Genomic DNA, 8,831 nt, shown 5'->3' on the forward strand with positions numbered 1-8,831 from the left:
ATAGGGCTGTTCTGCCCCAATAAGGGGTAATTATATCTTAGTTGGGATCAAGTACAGGTACTGTTTTATTATTACAGAGAAAAGGGAATCATTTAACCATGAAATAAACCCAATAGGGCTGTTCTGCCCCAATAAGGGGTAATTATATCTTAGTTGGGATCAAGTACAGGTACTGTTTTATTATTACAGAGAAAAGGGAATCATTTAACCATGAAATAAACCCAATAGGGCTGTTCTGCCCCCAATAAGGGGTAATTATATCTTAGTTGGGATCAAGTACAGGTACTGTTTTATTATTACAGAGAAAAGGGAATCATTTAACCATTAAATAAACCCAATAGGGCTGTTCTGCCCCCAATAAGGGGTAATTATATCTTAGTTGGGATCAAGTACAGGTACTGTTTTATTATTACAGAGAAAAGGGAATCATTTAAGCATTAAATAAACCCAATAGGGCTGTTCTGCCCCCAATAAGGGGTAATTATATCTTAGTTGGGATCAAGTACAGGTACTGTTTTATTATTACAGAGAAAAGGGAATCATTTAAGCATTAAATAAACCCAATAGGGCTGTTCTGCCCCCAATAAGGGGTAATTATATCTTAGTTGGGATCAAGTACAGGTACTGTTTTATTATTACAGAGAAAAGGGAATCATTTAAGCATTAAATAAACCCAATAGGGCTGTTCTGCCCCCAATAAGGGGTAATTATATCTTAGTTGGGATCAAGTACAGGTACTGTTTTATTATTACAGAGAAAAGGGAATCATTTAAGCATTAAATAAACCCAATAGGGCTGTTCTGCCCCCAATAAGGGGTAATTATATCTTAGTTGGGATCAAGTACAGGTACTGTTTTATTATTACAGAGAAAAGGGAATCATTTAACCATTAAATAAACCCAATAGGGCTGTTCTGCCCCCAATAAGGGGAAGAGTAGAACATGACACACAGACAGGGAATGACACACAGACAGTATCACACACAGCAGCGGCTAAAGAGTCAATTTCATACACAAATTCCCCTATCAGATCCTTCAAACCCAAATACATCGATACAGGTTTTCCTGAGGTATCTGCAGGGCTTTGTAGGAAATTGCCATAAATGCACCACTTTGTAGCACAAAAGGGTTGGAAAACATGAGTCACGGCTAAAGAAAGAGCAGGAAATGAAGGGTAACCGTCTGTATTCAGAAAGAGCGGGGAAAAAAGAACGAAAAAATGAGCAAAAGAAGAAAGCAAAAAAGAAACACATAATTTCCTTAAAGCGCTCGAGATGGAAACCAATGACAGGAAAGAAAATGACTACAGAGAAAAAATGACACTCGGAGAAATGGGGGTGGGAAGGTGACTAAGGGAATTAGAGAGGGGGGAACATCGGCTGGGATGATGGCGGTGGCAAATAAGCAACAATTTAACGTGAAAATAGAGAGAGAATTACAGCCCCCAGTGAGCGGCAACGTAGGAGCCGGAAATGGGAAACAGAACAACAAATATATGAGAGAGATGGAGAGAAAAAGAATGAGAGAAAAACTGACAGATAGGAGCAAGGGGGACGGGAATACAAGAATAAAACTTTTGGTCAGGAGAAAGAGACCAAAGCAAATAACAGAATAACAAACTAAGGTGGGAGTAGGAATTACAAGGGTTAAAATTAAAAAACATAAACGGGTATTAAAGGGAAACTATACCCCCCAAACAATGTAGGTCTTTATATATAAACAGCTCATATGGAAAACCCTGCTTCCTCTAAATAAACCATTTTCATATAAATATACTTTTTAGCAGTATATGCCATTGGGTAATCATAAATAGGAAACTGCCATTTTAAGTACTAAGGGCCGCCCCCTGGGATCATAGGAGCCACAGTGCACACAAACAAGCCAAGGCACACATACATGCTAGGCCCCATCAGCCAATGAGTGGGCAGAGTTCTGCCTTTTGCTCCCACACTACTTCCTGTTACAGTTAGAGCTGCATCACTTCCTGTCAGCTGATCTCTGAGGGAGCACACAGCCCATCACTAAATGGCGGCTCAAGGGAAAGGGTGTAAAAGGGCAATATTTACTGATATATATATATTCCAGTTTGGGGAGATTCTTTCATAGGTCACTTAACATAATATAAACTGTCTGTTGGTTACGTATTCATTCTGGGGGTGTAGTTTCCCTTTAAAGGGGTTGTTTACGTTTTAGTATGTTATAGAATGGCCAATTCTAACCAACTTTTCAATTAATTTTCATTATTTTTTAATTATTTGCCTTCTTCTGACTCTTTGCAGCTTCCAAATGGGGGTCACTGACCCCGGCAGCCAAACCCTATTACTCTGTGAGGCTCCAGTTTTATTGTTATTGTTACTTTTTATCACTTATATCTCTTTTCAGGTCCCTTTCCTATTAATATTCCCATCTCTCCTTCAAACCACTGCCTGGTTGCTAGGGTAAAAAAAAGACCCTAGCAACCAGGTTGCTGCTGAAATACCTAACCGGAGAGCTGCTGAACAAAAACCTAAATAACTGAAAAACTGTACAAAATAAATTAGAGATATTTCTGAAAGAATAAGAGAATGATGTTATAAAGGACAAGTTGAAGGAGAGAACAAAAACAATGAATTATTAAGGCAGCAGAGTAAATTATTCAGACAGTTTCCCATAAAATAATTCAGCACCTTAAGATGGCGTCTGTCTCGCCATGTGATAAATAGGCTTCTAACCATCCCATAGGAATGAATAGAATGCTTCAAACTCACATTTTGCTAAATGGGTTCATTTATCAATTTTCTAAGTTTAAATTAATTAATAAGGAAAACCGTTTGAATAAAAAACTCGAATACCTGAGATTTTATTTGGAGTTTGCGAACTGGAAAAACTTGACAAATTTGAGTTGGGGAATACGGCTTGACTTTGCCTGGGACGGCTCCCATTGGCTTCTATAGAAACTCTATTTACTCGGCACAGGCCCATGCCCGGAATCGCTGTGATGACCAAGTGGTTACGATGTTGGATTTGAAATCCAATGAGGTTACTCGGCACAGTTCTGGATCTTGTTTACAGAGAGAAGATCCACTGTTTAGATAATGAACCAATTGAACATGCATGCTACTAAAGGTCCCCCTACACGGGCCGATTGTAGCTGCCAAAATGGGTCCCTTGGACCGACTTGGCAGCTTATCGGCCCGTGAAAGGGCAGAAACGAGGGGCCTGTCCGACCGACATCTGGCCTGAAATTGGCCTGATATCGATTGGCCAGGTTAGAAAATTCAGTTGGATCGGGGATGTGGTCCCCGAACCGACTGCCCATTGCCGCCCGCTAGAATTTGATCGTTTGGCCCCTACCTTGCCTACCTGTTAACCGATATCGCCCACCTGTAGGTGGGGATATCGGGTGAAGATCCGCTCGCTTGGCGACATCGTTGCTTCTGGCGTATGAGGCCAATTGAGGGGAGGGGCTAGCATTTTCGTCCTGTGGATGTTGATGGATGTGCACAAAGCTTTGTCAGTAAATATTTATATATGCCAAAAAAGGTTATTCAGAGGGTGGCTGTCAAAATCCTCACCTAACTCCATTACCCAAACACCGTCAAGAATTGCTGGAGAATGTCAGTGAGATGTTGTGGTTCCATTAAAAAGCCACGGGCTCGTCCGGGATTTGCACCCGAGACCTCTCACACCCTGAGTGAGAATCATACCCCTAGACCAGTGATCCCTGATCAATGGCTCAGGGGTAACATGTTGCTCCCCAACCCCTTGGATGTTGCTCCCAGTGAACTCAAAGCAGGTGCTTATGTTTGAATTTCTAGTTAGAAGGAAGATTTGATTGCATAAAAACCCAGTGCAATTGCCAAAATGAACCTTCTGTAGGTTTCCAGTCAACATAGGGGCTACCAAATAGCCAATTATAGCTCTCATTGGCAGCCCCAGGAACTTTTTTCATGCTTGTGTTGCTCTCTAAACCTTTTCCATTTGAATGTGGGTCAAAGGGTTGGGGATCTCTGCCCTAGACAAATGAGCCAGATGTTGAATGCTTGTTGGAAGCCATCAATGCAAGATGTAAGCTACAAATTAAGCCTAAACAGCTTGGAAAGACAACAGTGCCTGCCATAGAGACTGGAGCCTAACTACAGCTCCTTAATGTGGCCATACATGTTGCAATCCACTCGTTTGGTGACGTCACCAACAAACGGATCTTCTCCCTCTATGCCCACCTAGTTATTCTAGTTACAGTGCTGTAGCCCTGTTTAAAATAGGGCTGGTTCATCCCTAAAAGCATAACGTCTGGCTCGTTGGTCTAGGGGTATGATTCTCGCTTCGGGTGCGAGAGGTCCCTGGTTCAAATCCCGGATGAGCCCTAGGCATTTTAAGGAAACCACAACATCTCACTGAAGTTCCGCAAGGATTCATGCAGGTGCATGCCTCAAGACAACAATGGCAACATTTTATAAACAAATAATCTTCCATTTGCTACTTACCAGCTTACTTGCTGTTTGTCCTCAAGTGGTCCAAAAATGCTCCCATCCACCTGAAGCACTCCTCCCCACTGGGGGAGAAAAACACAGCCTGAAGGAGAAGAGCTCAGATTTTTTTCATAGAGGGGGAATAGGTCGCCATACCGGCAGGAAATTAGTAAGGGCCCAACAGCATTTTTCAAAGAAAGTTGTCGGGACCCAGCTCGCTTGTGACAGGTGTTTGGTTAATCATATTACGAGCACCAATTTTCCCCCTCCGTCCAAAACACATAAAAGCGCAGCATCCCATGGGCGCTGTGGCTTAGCTGGTTAAAGCGCCTGTCTCGTAAATAGGAGATCCTGAGTTCAAATCTCAGCAGTGCCTTTGTTTAAGTGACTGGCCCTACATCCTCCACCAGGTATGAGACAGCCCCCTAAAAACCCCAGTGCCCTTCCCATACAAATTTCATCCTCAGGCTGGAAAAGCAGGTCCCTCCCATACAAAAGGCGGGCATACATCGACCCCTTCCCCCTCCTGGTTAAAGTAGTCTAATAAACTAGTCGTAGGAAGTATAAGTATGAAAGCAAGGTCCGCTATTTCTGCTGACTGTATGTCAACATAGACCCTGGGATGTACCCATTAATGAAGAAAAAATAGGGTGGGCAACATAACAAATGCAATGGCTGGCACCCTGTCTCTCCCCTGAGCAGAAGAGGCATCCTCTGCATGAGTTTGAGAGATCGCTTCCCAGATGCTCAAGCCAAGACGAGGTGGCCGGCAGTACGGCTCAGAAAAGGACTAGGTGGCCGAGTGGTTAAGGCGATGGACTGCTAATCCATTGTGCTCTGCACGCGTGGGTTCGAATCCCGTCCTCGTCGCTAACATTATAACACCATGTATTTATTCAGCCTTTGCCCTTGCCGCTAAAAGAGTGCTCAAGCAATCTGTCTCAAAAGTCGCCTTTGCTCGCACAGCATGTAGCATAAAATGGACCAAGCAAGCAAGTCTACTAGTCGTAAGAGTGGCACAAAGAGGGCAAGCTCCTTGCGCTTTCTTGGATCTGTGCCTTTGCTCGCACAGCATGTAGCATAAAATGGACAAAGCAAGCAAGTCTACTAGCCGTAAGAGTGGCACAAAGAGGGCAAGCTCCTTGTGCTTTCTTGGATCTGAGAAAGCCTTTTGTTCATCATTTCTTCTCACGAGTCAACTGACTCCAGCAAAGGAACTACTAGAAATAACTGTTTTCACAGACTGGTACAAAAAGATCTTTATCTCAAAAAGAGAGACAAGATTTCCCTCAAAAGGGGTGATTTTTTTTACGTTCTAGTTTTTTTGCACTTAATAAATACCAGACAGTTGAGTTTTTAAATTGTAATTTGAATCGAGAAAAAATAAAATCAAACTCGAACGTTGATAAGTCTCCCCCTAAGTGTATAACTTGTATTCCTGTTGCTGTGTCCAAATGCATAGTCTGGCGTTTATCAATGTTGAACCTCATTTGCCAGTTCTTAGTCCATGTTCCTATAGCTGCTTGCAGGGTCGGACTGGGGGGTGCCCTTCTGGCTGTTGTCCACTGTTTAGATAATGAACCAATTGAACATGAATGCTACTAAGGTCTCCCATCTGCTTCTGGTGTGTGAGGCCAATTGAGGGAGGGGCTAGCATTTTCTTCTTGTGGATGTTGATGGACATGCACAAAGCTTTGTCAGTAAATATTTATATATGACAAAAAAGGTTATTCATAGGGTGGCTGTCAAAATCCTCACCTAACTCCATTACCCAAACACCGACAAGAATTTCTGGAGAACGTCAGTGAGATGTTGTGGTCCCATTAAAAAGCCACGGGCTCGTCCGGGATTTGAACCCGGGACCTCTCGCACCCTAAGCGAGAATCATACCCCTAGACCAACGAGCCAGATGTTGAAAACCCATTGGAAGCCATCAATGCTATATGTAAGCTACAAATTGAGCCTACACAGCTTGGAAAGACAACAGTCTTGTCCATTTTCACAAAATTTGGAGGGCTTCTAACCCGTGCCTCCATAGAGACTGGAGCCTAACTACAGCTCCTTAATGTGGCCAACAAGCGGATCTTCTCCCGATATGCCCACCTAGTCATTCTAGTTACAGTTCTGTACAGTTCAGTTAATGTAATAACTGTTAATGTAAAAGTTCTGTAGCCCTGTTTAAAATAGGGCTGGTTCATCCCTAGAAGCGCAATGTCTGGCTCGTTGGTCTAGGGGTATGATTCTCACTTTGGGTGCGAGAGGTCCTGGGTTCAGAGCCTGAGACCTTTGAAGGATACCACAAGGATTCATGCAGGTGCAAGTCCAAAAAAATGCTCCCATTGCAACAGAAGGAATTCAAAAAACAGTTGCTGAAAATGGAAATGCACTGGCAGATTAATTCAGCACTTTTGACTGACCCACCACGATCCAAAAGGAACGCTCGAGGGTCTGTGAAAATGCACCCACGCTGTCCCATACCTTCCCAAGTGGTCAGGCAATACCTACAACATGGTTGTAATTGCACAACCCAACCACTGGAATACAGCATGGTTTTATTGTAGGCATGTACGTGGTTACGTAGCATAGAAATTAGAAGGGGTCTTGGGACAACACCTCAAGATGACAATGGCAACATTTTATAAACAAATAATCTTCCATTTGCTACTTACCAGCTTACTTGCTGTTTGTCCGCAAGTGGTCCAAAAATGCTCCCACCCACCTGAAGCACTCCTCCCCACTGGAGGAAAAAAACACAGCCTGAAGGAGAAGAGCTCAGATTTTTTCATAGAGGGGGAAAAGGTCGCCATACCGGCAGGAAATTAGTAAGGGCCCAACAGCATTTTTCAAGTTGTCGGGACCCAGCTCGCTTGTGACAGGTGTTTGGTTAATGGCATTATGGGTGGGATTTTGTCAGCCACCTAATAAATAACCTTGCTTAACATATCTAAATATTTTATTTTGCAAAGCTTTGCGCATCAATTAAACAAACATCCATGGCTAGCACCTCCCCTCAATTTGCCTTGCATGCCAAAACCAGCTGGGACACCTTAGTAGCAGGCATGTACAATTGGCTCGTTATCTAAACAGTCGGGCTTTGTAAAACTCCACGCTGTGAACAGGATTCGAACCTGTGCAGGGTAACCCCATTGGATTTCGAATCCAACGCCTTAACCACTCGGCCATCACAGCCATTCCGGGCGCGGGCCTTTGTCGGCGGCCACTGCACGCAATACATCATATTACGAGCACCAATTTTCCCCCTCCGTCCAAAACACGCAAAAGCGTAGCATCTCAGGCGTGCTGTGGCTTAGCTGGTTAAAGCGCCTGTCTTGTAAACAGGAGATCCTGAGTTCAAATCTCAGCAGTGCCTTTGTTTAAGTGACTGGCCCTACATCCTCCACCAGGTATGAGACAGCCCCCTAAAAACCCCAGTGCCCTTCCCATGCAAATTTCATCCTCAGGCTGGAAAAGCAGGCCCCTCCCATACAAAAGGCGGGCATACATCGACCCCTTCCCCCACCTGGTTCAAGTAGTCTAATAAACTAGTCGTAGGAAGTATAAGTATGAAAGCAAGGTCCGCTATTTCTGGGCACTGTATGTCAACATAGACCCTGGGATGTACCCATTAAGGAAGAAGAAATAGGGTGGGCCGAGTGGTTAAGCGATGGACTGCTAATCCATTGTGCTCTGCACACATGGGTATGAATCCCATCCTCGTCGGCTGGTTTTAAATTATTGCGTGTTGATGGAGTGATGTACCACCGACTGTAATACCCTTCTATGTGAATGGTGCCTAGCTCAAAGGGCAACTGTGGTGAAAGAGCAGCACAATCTATTCTGGATCCTATGGCCATTGCAAAGCTGAGCCTAGAGGTACTTTTGCCGGCTGTCCCTGCCCAAGCTCAACAAAACTCCTCCCACACTTGCCACCCCTCTTCTACCTGCCACTAGTTCCATCCATAGATACAACAACATCGAAGACGAGGTGGCCGAGTGGTTAAGGCGATGGACTGCTAATCCATTGTGCTCTGCACGCGTGGGTTCGAATCCCATCCTCGTCGCTAACATTATAACACCATGTATTTATTCAGCCTTTGCCCTTGCCGCTAAAAGAGTGCTCAAGCAATCTGTCTCAAAAGTCACCTTTGCTCGCACAGCATGTAGCATAAAATGGACAAAGCAAGCAAGTCTACTAGCCGTAAGAGTGGCACAAAGAGGGCAAGCTCCTTGCGCTTTCTTGGATCTGAGAAAGCCTTTTGTTCATCATTTCTTCTCACGAGTCGACTGACTCCAGCAAAGGAACTACTAGAAATAACTGTTTTCACAGACTGGTACAAAAAGATCTTTATCTCAAAAAGAGAGACAAGATTTCCCTCCAAAG

At 43.9% G+C, this 8,831-nt stretch overlaps 6 non-coding genes across 6 annotated transcripts; 4 read left to right on the plus strand and 2 right to left on the minus strand.

Moving 5' to 3' along the window:
• The first annotated feature begins 4,273 nt into the window (after nt 1-4,273).
• Nucleotides 4,274-4,345, plus strand: trnap-cgg. Its single transcript has one exon. It is a non-coding gene; the product is annotated as a tRNA-Pro (tRNA).
• Nucleotides 4,346-4,752: 407 nt separating this feature from the next.
• Nucleotides 4,753-4,826, plus strand: trnat-cgu. Its single transcript has one exon. It is a non-coding gene; the product is annotated as a tRNA-Thr (tRNA).
• Nucleotides 4,827-5,238: 412 nt separating this feature from the next.
• Nucleotides 5,239-5,320, plus strand: trnas-gcu. Its single transcript has one exon. It is a non-coding gene; the product is annotated as a tRNA-Ser (tRNA).
• Nucleotides 5,321-6,285: 965 nt separating this feature from the next.
• trnap-agg lies at nt 6,286-6,357 on the minus strand. Its single transcript has one exon. It is a non-coding gene; the product is annotated as a tRNA-Pro (tRNA).
• A 1,200-nt stretch (nt 6,358-7,557) lies between these two features.
• trnas-cga lies at nt 7,558-7,639 on the minus strand. Its single transcript has one exon. It is a non-coding gene; the product is annotated as a tRNA-Ser (tRNA).
• Nucleotides 7,640-8,429: 790 nt separating this feature from the next.
• On the plus strand, nt 8,430-8,511 carry trnas-gcu. Its single transcript has one exon. It is a non-coding gene; the product is annotated as a tRNA-Ser (tRNA).
• The last annotated feature ends 320 nt before the right edge of the window (nt 8,512-8,831 follow it).

This window comes from Xenopus tropicalis, chromosome 3, assembly GCF_000004195.4.
Source record: "Xenopus tropicalis strain Nigerian chromosome 3, UCB_Xtro_10.0, whole genome shotgun sequence".
Classification (NCBI taxonomy): Eukaryota; Metazoa; Chordata; class Amphibia; order Anura; family Pipidae; genus Xenopus; species Xenopus tropicalis.